At 44.6% G+C, this 15,684-nt stretch overlaps 1 non-coding gene across 1 annotated transcript; it reads right to left on the reverse strand.

Annotated features, from left to right (window-relative positions):
• Positions 1–2,057: 2,057 nt before the first annotated feature.
• LOC116981673 lies at positions 2,058–2,249 on the reverse strand. Its single transcript, XR_004414278.1, has one exon. It is a non-coding gene; the product is annotated as a U2 spliceosomal RNA (small nuclear RNA).
• Between the last annotated feature and the right edge of the window lie 13,435 nt (positions 2,250–15,684).

Genomic DNA, 15,684 nt, shown 5'->3' on the forward strand with positions numbered 1-15,684 from the left:
GCACGTAATCCCTCATCGTAACTCCTCATAAAATACAGATCAAACTTCAAACTGGTAAGTTCTCGTTTAATCTTACTATTTTACTTCGGAGTTACGTGAGTGACTACGTGAAGACTTCAAAGCTCTGTGATTTCAAACCGTGTAACAGTTCACACTTCACTCGTTGCCGAAGTCATTCGAGGGAGGAAGTATGTTATCGTAATCAACCATGAATCTGTTTGTAAAAACAATAATGGTGTTATTAACAACAACAAGACCAATTGCTCCCCCGGGCTTAAATTATATATTTTTTGCAGATTCTTTTTCTGCAAACGATACAGGTTCTGTCAGTGGTTTGTTATAAAAGTTTGGAACGTATACTCCCTAGACCACCCTGCAGTAGCCAGGATGTGGTCCATAGGCTCGTCCATCCTCTTAGTTACTGACGTAGAAGCTGTTCTGGTGGAATAAGATTTTATACACGTTAGTATTTACTCCAGCAACTCCCAGTACCTGCTTGAGCCACTAGAGATAGTTTAGCTCGTCACCCGACCATGAGGTTTCCTGTGGCTGACCCATAAGGCTTTTTCCTCTCCCTCGGTATTCCTTATTGTGTCGATCTCTAAGTGGGTCATGACACATAAAACGTGGTTCAGGTGGGTATGCCCGGAATTTCATGACTGGACCTGATGTTCCTGGTCTGTTCTGTTTGGCCAACCCTTGAATGGGCATGTGACACTATCTGGTGTTATAACCATGTTGTCCCATCGCAGTAGATGGGAGAGCTGGCTCTTTGTGTTGATGTAAGGCCACCAGCATGTCCATCTTCAGGGTAGGCTGTTCCAGGGTGAGTGACCTGGCTGGTGATCATCCCCTAAGGTATGTCAGGATTTCACTGACATCCCAATTTGGGTGTACCTATTTCTGGGGAATGGATTGATATACCTCTCCTGTATCTGATCACCAGTGAGCGGTACCCAAGTTGAGTAGGCTAACAGAACATGTCCTTCATTGTGGTGAAGACCTGCCAGGAGCTCCAGTACAGTTTTTTGTTATAGTTGAATGTGTAATTCCTGTTTTGGAAACAGTGTACCATTTCTTGATGCTCCTCAGGTATGTTCCCTAGGATATGCGACGGAATGCTGTCATCAGGTTGATAGTGCTCCTGATCCAAGCACAGCAATGGTCTTCCCAATTCTGCAATTCTTTTAATGACCATGTCGAGGATCACTGGGAACCATGCTTGTGGACTTGGTCCACTGTAATTTGCGTAGTACCCGACTGATGAAGCCGTAGTACCTATTGAAGAGGTAGAAGGAAAGGAAAACATAGAGATTAGGTTCCCCCCACCCCTCAATACGCGGGAATGTCTCCATTGCCGCTGCCTTGAGATTGGTTTCATGTGACGTAAGTTAGTACGTGGTGATTTAATTGGATATAAGGAATCGATATCTGGTGTCCATATTGCTTAGTGATTTCAGCAAATATTTTTGGTTTAAATGTATGTTTACAGTATTTAGCTCACCTGATAGGTGAGTTACTGATGGTCAAACATGTTTGACGACATACGGTTTCCAATTGTTAATAAATTGTCCCCTAATATCGATGTTCTCCGCCCAAGTGGTTTGGTATATGCCACCACTGATGTTGTTATCTTATAAACTAACATGCAAATTTGGTGGATTACTGAGCAAATGCTTCACTAGAATTAAGTAAGTTAATATATAACATGTTTAAGTCGTATTGGCATTAAGTATTACAAGCTCAGTAACACATCAGGACACATAAGATGTTACTCAAAACAGGTGGAAGTGTACAACCATAATCCTTCCTGCCGATAAATTCCATGATAACACTACAGATTAATCCATTTGCCCCCATATTACAGGTATGGAGATAGTTTTGAACACTAGTATCTCAGCTCATAGGAAAGGTACAAAGTTCAGTAGCTGGTAATGCTGCTATATCCCAATTACTTTGCCACGTAGTTGATTGGTGGTTAATGCACCATGACTGATAGTCTTAATGAATACCAGATAACAACGTTGTGGATGGTCAACGTAAATATATGGATATATATTTTGTGCATCGTTCCCAGAGGCACTGCAATACTGGGTCGATGCGTGGAGTGGACGGAGCAAGCCCCTATTCCATCTCCCTGTTCCAAAATTCAATTTAATATATGGTCCCTAGATAAGGGACGTATCAAATTATTTAACTGATAAGAACAGATACTACACTTGATCTTAGCCAAAAGGCCGAGAAGCGATGCAGCTAAAGCTGTATCCAAGGATAGTTTGTCGTTAATATATAGACATGCCATGACGGAATGTTTCTAAGTGTCAGGGCTAGTTGATTCTGGATAACTTTGACTTAAATGCCGCAACGCTCATCATGGTTACTCCATCCAGGTAATTGCGGTATATCCGAAACTTATATGAGAAGGTACTGAATAGTGTGCATCTTCAAGGTCGATGTCTACCATAAAGTATCCTTGGATCCATGGTAGTAGTTACAAATCCCATGAATGGGTATACCTGGTGAAATACTCAAGTGGTTTATCAACGATGGTGCGACATTCACCATCGTGGGAGGGTAGACCACTTGGGGTGCTTGCTGAATTGGTGGCAAGGTATTAATTCTATTCCCCTTGTATTTATTTTTTGGTATATAACTACCAAGAGTGATAGCTTCCTAACCAGGCGTGATTCTTCCACCCCTTGTTAGTACAACCCTTAACCTTTATGTGATGGTAGGAACCATACTTATCTGTCTTCATTGTTGTTTTCTTCGGTTTCTGGTTCCTTGTTCGTGTAGGGACGATGTTTGTTGGGGGGTGGCACATTTTCCCCTGGGGCCTGCTCTGGGCCGTGGCCTAAAATGCTACAGGTTTGGCATGCAGGCCCCGAGCTTTCACCAGTACCATGAGGTAGACGCCCCTGGTGGACACGTAGAGGTACTGCTGTCTGGTTTAGTGTGGTGCTCATTCCAGACTCTGCCCTCTTGTGCCGAATAGTTTGAACACTTCGTCCAGTTTTTTAGGACTGGTTTGGTAAGTGCCAGGTAGCAGGATCTGTGCTTATGAGGTCGGCGTTCTCATAGTCCTGTTAATTTCATAGATTGAGGGCAGGTTTGTGAGTTCATTTCAGAAGTTATGAGGTATACCGTTGAACAGTAGGGTCAGGTGTTTTGCCATACTACCCTGCCCTTCTGGAATGAGCAGGTGGACATGATAGCCGACGTCAGGGTACCAAATGCATTTTTAAAATATTTAGGTTAAACGCGCTGCTCAATGTATCCCCCAATAATGGCGGGCACTTTGAGTAAATGCAATTTAGGGGAGGCGTGATAAAACCAACGCCTCATGGCTACCTGTCTTGGAGAGGTTTTTTGGAAAAGACAGGTAGTAAGCTGGCCATCAGTTGAGACTGAAAAGCCATCTCGCTAGTGGTGGAGCCACATAGCGGCCACACCCAGCAGCTCTTCCTGATCCTGTACCTCAAGCATACTCCCGATATTGTTCAGCCAGTGACCCCTCTTCATGACCAGCCCAGCCACTGGTCACCCCAAAGCTAACCACACTAAGGAGGAAGCGATGGGCAGTGCCTAGGCACTGTGGAGGGTATGCCTGAACCCTCCAGCGAGACTGCCCCTCACGTAGCGTGTCTCGCAGGAGCTCCTGCTCCAGGAGCCGCTCCAGCGGCTCAGGCGGCTGTCTCTCTCCCTACGGGTGGAGAGACGTCCCCTCCGACAAGTCGGAAGCCACCGGCCGGATGCCTCTTCGGATGGCTAGACATCCAGCCCGCAGCTCAGGCACTAGCGGGACTGGCTTCGGCGCGGTGTGGGGATAGCGGAACGCCCGGTTAAATGTTCCTACCGCCTTCTTCTGGAGCTTTTGTGCCTTGTAGTAGCGAGAGCGCCCCTCAAGCAGCGCGTCTTGCAGGCACCTGCCCCGAGAGCCGCTCCAGCGGCTCAGGTGGCTCTCTCTCCCCCCGTGCGGGTGGAGAGACGTCCCGTCCCAAATCGGGAACACCTGCCGGATGCCTCTTCGGGTGGCTATACATCCAGCCCGCTAGCGGGCTGGGCTCGGCACGGTGTCGGGGAATAGAGGAACACCGGGTCGCTCCTACCGCCTGTTGCTGCCCCCCTTCCCCCCGACGGGAAACGTTCCTCCTCGAACGGGGGACAGTTTTGTTCCAGAGCCTTTTTCTCTGCCTGTAAAACACAAGCAGAAAAAGGGGCTCCCCTGTAAAAGAAACCCGACCTCAGGATACTCACCTGACGGTCCGTTTCATCTGTTGCGGGAGTGCCTAGCTCCCGCTGCCGCTGTTGCACTGCTGGCGTAATGCCGCGCCTGCGCACTGAGCGGGTTCTTCACGTAGTCACTCACGTGACTCCGAAATAAAATTAATCCTGCCTTACAGAAGAAAAGCTGATTCGATGTCATGTTTTCTTACCATCCCTCTCAGGCATTAACTAACTTGATACCTGAGTCTTGAGCGATGAGTGGCCTGAGGGCAGAATCACTGTTGTAAGATCATTAGGTCATAAGTAATAAGAGCAGAATTAGACCATTCGGCCCATCAAGTCTACTCCACCATTCAATCATGGCTGATCTATCTCTCACTCCCAACCTCATTCTCCTGATTGGGGTTCTCCCCATAACCCCTGACACCCAAACTAATCAAGATTCTATCTAACTGCCTTAAAAATGATAATTGACTTGGCCTCCACATAATTCTGTGGCAAAGAATTCCACCGATTCACCACCTTCTGACTATAGAAATTCCTCCTCATCTCCTTCCTAAAGAAACGTCCTTTAATTCCGAGGCTCTGACCTCTCGTCCTAGACTATCCCACAAGTGGAAACACCCTCTCCACATCCACTCTATCCAAGCCTTTCACTATTCTGTACGTTTCAATGAGGTCCCCCCTCATTCTTCTAAACTCCAGCGAGTACTGGCCCAATGCTGTCAAAAGCTCATCATAAGTTAACCCACTCGTTCCTGGAATCCTGGCTTTTGAAATTGTAACATATCTTTCACCTGTAGTATTGCTTTGCAGTAGTCTATAAATTGTCAGAGTCCTTCAAATGAGTCGGCTGTAAAATGATAAGGCTTCATTTACTGACAATGGTGTGGCCAACTGGACTGAAGTTGCATGGTTCCTTTGTCAATCAAGTGATCATAATTATGTGTGTGTAATGTCAATGCTCCTCTGGCTGTATTTTAGCGGAGGAATTGCCCTGCTTTTATTGGGAGAAGTTGCTTTTTTATCTATTTCATACACTTACAATAAAATATTTTTTCGGTAAATGGACATTGGTTGCTTTAATGCTAACTGTTTGGTGGAAACCAAACACCTCACACACCTCCATGTCATAGGCTAGAGCACTACTGTTAATAAATACTTTCTGATAATTTAATAACTATGGCCTGATGGCAGGTCTCACCCGAAACATCAACCATCTTTCTGCCTCCACGAATGCTGCCTGGCCCGCTGACTTCTTCCAGCAGTTCGTTTTTCACTCCAGATTACAGCATCTGCAGTCTCTTGTGTCTCCTCTCTGACAGGGTAATCTCCTTTGAAGTGAACTTACTCAGACAACCATTTGACAGCGCAAATGGTTACGTGACCATACGAAGCAGCTTCTTTTGATCCCCCTTCTTGTCATGCACAGGCCTGGTCCGGAGGCCTTTGTTGGCAGAATTCTCTCTACCAATGGTGGGCGGCACTGTGGCGTAGCGGTAGAGCTACTGCCTTACAGTGCCAGTCCCGGGTTCAATCCAGACTACGGGTGCTGTCTGTACGGAGTTTGTGTTCTCCTCGTGACCTGCTTGGGTTTTCTCCGAGAACCTCTATTTCCCAAACGCCAAAGACGTACAGGTTTGTAAATTAATTGGCTTGGTATAAACGTTAAAAAAATTGTGTGTGTAGGGTAGTGTTAATATGCGGAAATTGGTGGTCAGCATGAATTAGGAGGGCTGAAGGGTCTATATCCATGCTGTATCTCTAAACTAAACTAAACTTAACAATCAATCTGGGAAGCTCATTGCATTGGATATTTTTTAGAAGGATTCCTTTTGGTGCCAAACGGGCTGATTTCCTTGGTATTCCTTAGTCCAGCATGCGTTCCAACACGTCAACATCAGCAAATCTGGCAATCAGCATTCTAAAACCCTGTCTATGTTGCGGCACTTGCAGTCACATTTGTTTCTAATCATTGTTCGTCATTTAAAGAGATGTTTTGCTATTCTTCAATGGAATTCATGGCACATTTCCACCAAATGACAAATTCAGTTGTACTCAATGTTGATTAAAAGTTTATGTTGATTTTATCTGATCTGTTCCCAAAGTGTTTTTAATGGCTTGCTGTGACAAGCACCCAATCTAACGGGGCCAAATCATGCGCCAGTCTTTTGGATTTAACAAAGCTTGATTGTACATGGAGCTTGATATTCATTAGTGTGTCATTTGCAGCAAAATTGCTTCAGGATTCATGCAGCAGCATCACGAACGTAAAACAATTACATTTCATTTATCTCCTTTCAGTAAACTCCGAAGAATGGGCTTCCCCTTTATTGAAACACTACTTTGTGATATCCAAGGTTGCAAATTTACCGGCCTGTTTTGAAACTCAAAACTTACTGCTTGGTGGATGGCACCGCTACACATGGAAGTCCACTGGTATAAAAACACCGGTGCAGTTTACTGGACTGTAGGAATTACACCTGTAAAATATTTATTACCACACTTAAACGATTCTATAAAGACAACATAATTAATGGGTCAACCGAAATATCAATCATAGGCATAACCTGTTTCATATAATTTCCTTTTTCTGTCTGACATTTACAGATTAGGAGCAAGAGTAGGTGACCTAACCCAACAAATGTGCCCCACCTTTCAATATGTTCATGGCTGATCTGACTTCAGTCTCAACTTTGCATTGTCACCTCCCAGTAAACTGCTCCCCTCTCTTGCTTATCAAATACCTATCCTTCTCTGCTTCTCCTGCCATTTGAGGAACAAAAAAATTCTAAAGACTTGCGACCGTCGATAAAAAAAGTAGTCTCATCACTTAAGTGTGTCGCTGGCAAAGAAGGCGGGGAAGGGAGGTGAATGGAACAAAGGGAATGCCTCTGACAGGGTGAGGCCAGATAACTTAACATGGCAGTTAGAGGCCAGTTTAGCTTCTTTTTCTGCATCCTGGTGGCGGCGCGACTCGTTGCAGCGGCTCCTACAGCCTGTCTGTCTTTTTTTATTTTTTGTCTAGTTAAATGTAGTGTTTGGTGTTTTTTAAATACTGGTTTTTAAATGTGTATATGTGGGGGGCGGGGGGGGGAGGGGGAAACCGTTTAAAATCTCTTCCCTGTCCGGGAGACCCGACCTTTTCCCTGTCGGGTCTCCGTTGTCGTTGGGGCCTAGCACCGTGGAGCGGCCTCCAACCTGAACGACCCAGGGGCTCGGGAGACTGCGCTGTGGACTACTCACCATCGTGGGGCTGGCCGGCCTCGGAACGTGGGGAGCGGTGGTGACTCGCTGCTGCGACTCGACACCTGGGGCTCGGAGGCTCCAGCAACGCAGCCGCAGGTCCGGTGGACTGGGACATCGGGAGCTCGCGGGTCCGGGGGGAGAGAGAGAGAGACCGCTTCCCGGAGCTCCCGCAACGCGACTTCTCCAGCCCGTGTCGCGGGGTTTGGAACGACCCGGAGCGGGGTCATACATCACCCGGCACGGCTTCATGGCCGTGGGACATTACAGCGCCCGCCGGGGGCTCCAACTTCGAGACTTCTAGACCGGGAGCGGGGCCGTAAATCGCCCGGCACGGCCTAAAGTGGCCGTGGGACTTATCATCGCCCGCCTGGGGCTTGGACATCGGGAGAGCAGGGGAGAGAAAAGACTTTTGCCTTCCATCACAGTGGGTTCACTGTGATGGATGTTTGTGTGAACTTAATTGTGTGTATGTCTGTAGGACATTGTTTTTGTTTGTATGGCAGTGGAAACAAAATTTCGTTTGAGTCTCACTGGGGCTCAAATGACAATAAATGTGTATTGTATTGTATTGTATTGTATTGTATAATCTATAAATGGTAAGGCTCTAGGACAGACAGGGCTCTACAAATAAAAAATAAGATCTAAAATACAACCGAGCCAAAAGGATTTGAAGTTAGAAATGGCCAGTTCTGATACAAACAAAAAGAAAGTGTGCTTTAAAGGTCTCACTCGCATAGAGTACCTTCACTAAGAGCTTGCAGAACAGGCTGTCATGTTGTTATTCAGCATGTCACACATTCCTGCCTCTTTGGAGCTCAGCCCTCATGTACAGCTGACCAAACATTCATCACCGCGAGTGTATCGCTGATTCCTTCTGTTTTATTTACACTGGGAATGGTGGGTGTCAGGAACGCGCTGCCATGCATGGTGGTGACAGCAGATACAATAGTGGTGTTTAAGAGGCATTTAGGTAGGCACATGGATTTGGAGGGGATGAGATAGATGAATCACATGCAGGCTGAGGAGATTCATTTAAATTGACCCAAAAAAGCTGGAGTAACTCAATGGGTCAGACAGCATCTCTGGAGAAAAGGAATGGGTGATGTTTGAGGAAGGGTCTGAAGAAGGGCCTTGACCCAAAATATCATCTATTCCTTTTCTCCAGAGATGCTGTCTGACAAGCTGAGATACTCCAGCTTTTTGTGTCTATCTTCGGTTTAAGCCAGCATCTGCAGTTCCTTCCTACACATTACTTTAATTTGGCATTGTGTTTGGTACAGACATCATGGGCCGAAGAGCCTGTTCCTTTGCTATACCGTTCTATGTTTTATAGTTGTTGCTGCTGGTTTTCCCCATCGTCTCTGGCTGATCTAATACAATGATGGATCCATTGATGGGCAGATTTATTTTGGCAAATGGCGAAAGCAGAGAGGGTGCTCAGAATAACTCTGAGAGCCTTGATGCAGCTGATGTAGTGGCCATGCTTGTTTCAGGTACCAGACTTTCATGGCAAGTGGTGTGGAAGGCGTTGATGGACGTTCCTGCTGATTTTAAGGTATCTCTGCAGACCCATTTATGGATTCATTAGTATACATCAGCTTTTCAAAATAGCATGATTGGGAAAAAAATCAGAAAGGTGGAGGAGGAATGAGGTCATATTATAGTCATAGATTCATACGGAATAGAAACAGGCCCTTCAGCCCAACTTGCCCTTGCCGACCAAGATGCCCCATCTACACTAGGCCCACCTGCCTCTAAAACTTTTCTATCCATGTGCCTGTCCAAATGTCTTTTAAATAATGTTCTAGTACCTGCCTCAACTACCCCTTCATGCAATTTGCTGATATCATGCAAGCTGGTTAGGTACCAATTCTCTACCTGATGTTTAGCAAGGATATTTCACTGGAATTTTACTCTAGTTTCAGAGCTAAACACTCCTCCTCTGAAATGTATTCCATAGAATTGTACTTATTTTACAAGGCAGTGCATTTACAGTTAACATATGGGGATGAACTTCTAAGACAAACCCTGTAGGATCTTAATGCTTCAACCAAAAGCCTATCTTAAAATCTACCACCTCCAGCAGCCACAGCATTGAAACATACATCAGTAGAAGCACCAATAGGTATTGCTATCAGCATCATGAAGGCAAGACATCTCCATTCTCCTGGATCATTGCAGACTGAAGATGAGGATTTTTGTGATATCCCGTGTTTGTCACCCACTTTTATACAAGAGAGGCAATTGTACCAAAGAGAGAAAAACATAATTCATTCTCAATTGCCTGAGAGTAGTTCAGTCTAGTTTATTGTCACGTGAACCGAGGTGAAAAGCTTGTGTCGCATGTTAGCCAGTCAGCGGAAAGACAATACACGATTACAATCGAGCCATTTACAGTGTATAGATACATGATAAGGGAATAACGTTTAGTGCAAGGTAAAGCCAGCAAAGTCCGGTCAAGGATAGTCTGAAGGTCACCAGTTAGGTAGATAGTAGTTCAACACTGCTCTCTGGTTGTGGTTGGATGATTCAGTTGCCTGATAACAGCTGGGAAGAAACTCTCCCTGAGTCTGGAGATGTGAGTAGATGAGATAGAGGCTGGTTCGGACATAGTGCAGGATCCTACTGACTGAAAAATCATACACTCCATCAAAGTGTGGTCAAAGGAAGTGCTTCATGCATGTCATTGCATTTTGTCCAGGCAGAAGCTTTTATTCTGGGAAGAAGAGGAAATTAGGAGCTTGCAGCTTGGGAATCAGAGGGGTGTACGGAAAGGTTCCTTGCTGGGGTGCATTCACATAAAATGACTGCCAGCACCTGCTCTTGGCACTGAACATCTCTGAAAGGCACAGTCATTATAAGCAATCTGGGGGACTTGCTTTAATTTACACAAAGCACTTGCATTGGCGGCACCCTGCTGAAGCTTGCAGCTAATTAACAAAGCATTTCGCTTTCAGCAATTTCTGCTGAAATTGTTCAATTGAGCAGACAGCATTAAGATGTTCTGCAAACTACAATGTAATCAACAGATATCACAATCTCCATACCTGTTTTGGGGGCTATCAAATTTAACTCCCGACTGGGTTAATGTTCCAAGCCAGAGACACACAGCCTCTGGCTGCGCTGAAATTTCAACAGTTCCCAATGAGCAACTACACAAATCAATGGGTTCTGAATATGGAGAGAAATTATTTTGAATGTAATCCAAAAGCAAACTACAGAATTCAATTCAATTTCAGCATTAAGTATAAACCCTGCAGCTATGAATTGTGAGTCTGTGGAATTCTCTGCCTCAGAGGGCAGTGGAAGCCGGTTCTCTGGATACTTTCAAGAGAGAGCTAGATAGGGCTCTTAAAGATAGGGGAGTCAGGGGATATGGGGAGAAGGTAGGAACGGGGTACTGACTGGGGATGATCAGCCATGATCACATTGAATGGCGGTGCTGGCTTGAAGGACCGAATGGCCTACTCCTGCACCTATTGTCTATTGTCTATTATGCCTATACATTTCTACCGGTGTAAAACAACTTTGAGCTATGCACCATTCCAATTCCTTGGTGCACTGAATACAAGGCAGTTGCATTACAACAAACCATATCAGCTTAGTTTAGTTTAGTTTAGTGATACAACGTGGAAACAGGCGCTTTGGCCCACTGAGTCCGCACCGACCAGTGATCCCCACACCCTATCCTACACACTAGGGACAATTTACATTTATACCAAGCCAATTAACCTACAAACCTGTACGTCTTTGCAGTGTGGGAGGAAACCGAAGATCTCGGAGAAAACCCATGCTGTCACAGGGAGAACGTACAAACTCCATACATACAGCACCCACAGTCGGGATCGAACCTGGGTCTCTAGTGCTGTAACCGCTGTAAGGCAGCAACTCTACCGCTGTGCCACCGTGCTGCCCCATATCACCTCAATCTGTTGCTGCCATTGTAAATAGCATCTTCCACCATAATTTCAAATGTGCATGAATATGGATGGAACAAATCCTCCCCTTTGTAAGAGTAATATTAATGTTTCAATGACATACAAACGATTTGAAAATTGTGAATAAGATAAAGTATATAATTACTTGTTTTATTAATTTCATATAACGCAATGAAACTGTTTACTTTGATCTTGTCCGTCCCCAAATCCTTTTATATTCTTATTTTGTGTCTGCTTTGACATCTTAGTAGCACTTGCTATTCCATCAGAGTTCACCAGGATCAGTCCGGAGGTTGGAACGCATCATCAGCATGGTGGCGCAGCGGTAGAGTTGCTGCCTTATAACGCTTGCCGCGCGGGAGACCCGGGTTTGATCCCGACAACAGGTGCTATCTGTACGGTGTTTGTACGTTCTCCCCATGACTGCGTGCGTTTTCTCAGAGATCTTCGGTGTCCAAAGACGTACAGGTTTATAGGTGAATTGGTTTGGCATGGGTGTAAATTGCCCTAATGTGCGTAGGATAGTGTTATTGTGCAAGGGATCCCTGGTCGGTGCGGACTCTGTGGGCCGAAGGGCCTGTTTCAGTATCTCTAAACTAAACTAAACTAAAATGCCTTAATTTGAATGGGACCAGTCAGATCGCCGGAAAAGATGACAGTACTTTGCCATATTTGGAAATATCTGGAGTAGGGGAGTTCTGTTGGTGCTTCAGGCAACATTTATTCCATCACAAAAAGAGGAATATCTTATTACTGTCTCGATGCCCATTTTGGGATATCGATGTATGCAAGTGGGTTGCTGAGTTTCACTTCAATCCAAATGTGACTATGTTTTTAAATGATTTAATTGGTATTGCAATGCTTCAGGGCTGCTTAAGGCTACGAGAGCCAGAATATAATATCTTTGTTTTCTTTTAAATACTTTTCAATTACTCTTTTAATTGCTTCTCTTGACTGAATTTGGTGCAGGTGAAGTATCTTGCAATTGCTTCTCCACAAATAGAATTTATTAAAGATTGATTCACTATTACAGGTGTCAATTAAGTGTGAAAGCTATTGAGTGGACAGTTAGCGAGGCGAAGCAGGAGCCAATGATACAGCTCTGGAGGAACAATGTATCACATCATATTAGCCTCTTTATTCAGCACCTTCTATGTCCACGACCTCTACCAACCTGAAGGACAAAGACAGAATGGAAACACCACCACCTTGAAGTTGCTCTCCAATCCACACACCATCCTGACTTGGAAATATACTGCCGTTCCTTCATTATTGAAGGGTTTCCAAATCATCATTGCAAATCCACCCGCACGTCAAGGACAGCACCAATTCAAGAAATGCTGGGGCGGCACGGTGGCGCAGCGGTAGAGTTGCTGCCTTACAGCACTTTCAGCGCCAGAGACCCGGGTTCGAACCCGACTACAGGTGCTGTCTGTGCGGAGTTTGCATGTTCTCCCCGTGACCACATGGGTTTTCTCTGAGATCTTCGCTTTTCTCCCCCCACACTCGAAAAACATACAGGTTTGTAGGTTAATTGGCTTGGTATAGAAAAAAATGTAAATCGTCCCTAGAGGATGTTAATATGCAAGGATCGCTGGTCGGTGTGGACCCAGTGGGCTGAAGGGCCTGTTTCCATGCTGTATCTCTAAGCTACACTAAACTATATGAAGTGTGTAGGAGGGAACAGCAGATACTGGTTTAAACCGAAGAGAGACACAAAAAGCTGGAGTAACTCAGCGGGACAGGCAGCATCTCTGGAGAGAAGGAATGGGTGACGTTTCAGGTTGAGACCCTTCTTCAGACTGGATAGGGATTAGGGAAACGAGAGATTTGGACGATGAGGTGGAGAGATTAAGAACAAAGAATTAAAGATATGCAAAAAAAGTTACGATGATAAAGGAAACAGGCCATCGTTAGCTGTTTGTTGAGTGAAAATGAGAAGCCGGTGCGACTGCTCACCAGCATCTTCGCAAGGATAATCAAGGCACAGCCTGCAAAGTCCATTGAATGACTAAAATTATTCCACTACCAGGACATGCCAACAAATAAAAACTATGTTTAGACAGGGACAATGGCCATACAGATTATAGTAACAGGAGTAAAAAAGAATACATATGCAGTGCGCATATCATTGCCAGTATTCGTACGACCGATTTTAAATCAGGAATTGATCACTCAGTGATTTAACATGAGGGCCATTGGCTAATTGGTTTGTGCCACTGAGATTTATAATCAATGCCATCAAACAGCAGCTGAGATCTTGTCTGAGAGACCATGGCCACCTATTATATATTTTGGCAAGCGGACTATTCAATGCATTCAGTTTGAGGCTGCGTTGCTTTACTCACAGAAAGTGACATAATGTAATGTTACGTCATTCATAGTTCACGATGGTCAAGATTCAGGCCCTGGTGGGAACTTAGGAAATGTTATTTCTGCCACAGAATCCCCTTATTAGATAATGGAGCAATTATTTTTGCCTCTCTCAGAGACATTTAGTTTTTTCATTCCTTGGCATCTTTTTTATAATTCCTGTTCAATTTAGAAAAATATCAAAATAGTTTATTTCGTCTTCATTTAAAAAAAAACATTTGCAGTTCATCTTGGTGAGACCACACCTGGAGTATTGCGTACAGTTTTGGTCTCCAAATCTGAGGAAGGACATTATTGCCATAGAGGGAGTGCAGAGAAGGTTCACCAGACTGATTCCTGGGATGTCAGGACTGTCTTATGAAGAAAGACTGGATAGACTTGGTTTATACTCTCTAGAATTTAGGAGATTGAGAGGGGATCTTATAGAAACTTACAAAATTCTTAAGGGGTTGGACAGGCTAGATGCAGGAAGATTGCTCCCGATGTTGGGGAAGTCCAGGACAAGGGGTCACAGCTTAAGGATAAGGGGGAAATCCTTTAAAACCGAGATGAGAAGAACTTTTTTCACACAGAGAGTGGTGAATCTCTGGAACTCCCTGCCACAGAGGGTAGTCGAGGCCAGTTCATTGGCTATATTTAAGAGGGAGTTAGATGTGGCCCTTGTGGCTATGGGGATCAGAGAGTATGGAGAGAAGGCAGGTACGGGATACTGAGTTGGATGATCAGCCATGATCATATTGAATGGCGGTGCAGGCTCGAAGGGCCGAATGGCCTACTCCTGCACCTAATTTCTATGTTTCTATGTTTCTATCAGGGAAAGGAAGGTGGCAAATTCTGTCACCCATTCTGTACCCTTTGTGTTGTGAGCAGTCCTTTGCAGGAGATGGCAGCACAGGCTGGAGATCCTTACTAGGGGAGTGGATGGGAGTTGAGGACACACACTCACACACACAGGATAGAAGAGGGGCGGGGGGGGGGGGGGGGACGCACAGAGGACAGGCAGAGGACAGTGTCAATTAAACATTTTATTTATAGGTCACTTTATGTAACCAAGCTTCCCAGTGAATGGCAGTAAAGATCCAGTCCAGTTTATTGAAAGCAAATAGGAAACTAAAGCTCTGTGGAGGCTGGGGGAAGATTGAGAACATCATCCAGAAGTGGGGATTATTTAATAAGGAAGCATTTAGTGGTCTAGACTTGGTCATTGATTTTTTTTTTAATTAGTAAAAAAACATTTGTATGTAAAATCTACTTCAAAATATACAGTAGCTATTTTTTCCTTTGAGTCGACCAGCTTTGAAACAAAATTATATAGTGGGATATGAACATCAAACCAGCTGCAGACTACTGTGTAACTAAAACTTATTTGGTTCCAAGACAGTAAACTATTGATGAAGCCTAAAATTGTGGTTAGTGACTATTCTTTGGTAATTCATGTTAAATGGAAGCTAACATTGGATAAGCTTTGCTTAAAACTGCTTTTTTATTAAATTTCAAAAAGAAGTTACTAGAAACTAATTGAAAACAGACTTTAATTCGTTTATGGCCATTTTGATTCTAATGAGTAGATGGACAATTAAACGTAAGATTTGGATTGTTTTTATTTTGATCTATGATCAATACATTTAGTTCTTGTACGGAAAATGTATGTGCTTCTTTTGAGTGCAGATTTGTCTTTGTGCATCTTTATATGCATCTTTTTTGTAAAAACAAAAAGAATGCTCTCAAGTTTATGAGTTTTCGGAATTTCCGCAACGGCAACGGCAACTTCTCCCGCCCGAGTTGCGGGGTTGAAAATTACCTGGAGCGGGGCCTTACATCGCCCGGCGCGGCTTCAAATTGCCGTGGGACTTGCTAGCGCCCGCCAGGGGCTCCAACATCAGGACCCGGAGCACGG

This window comes from Amblyraja radiata, chromosome 15 (genome assembly GCF_010909765.2).
Source record: "Amblyraja radiata isolate CabotCenter1 chromosome 15, sAmbRad1.1.pri, whole genome shotgun sequence".
Classification (NCBI taxonomy): Eukaryota; Metazoa; Chordata; class Chondrichthyes; order Rajiformes; family Rajidae; genus Amblyraja; species Amblyraja radiata.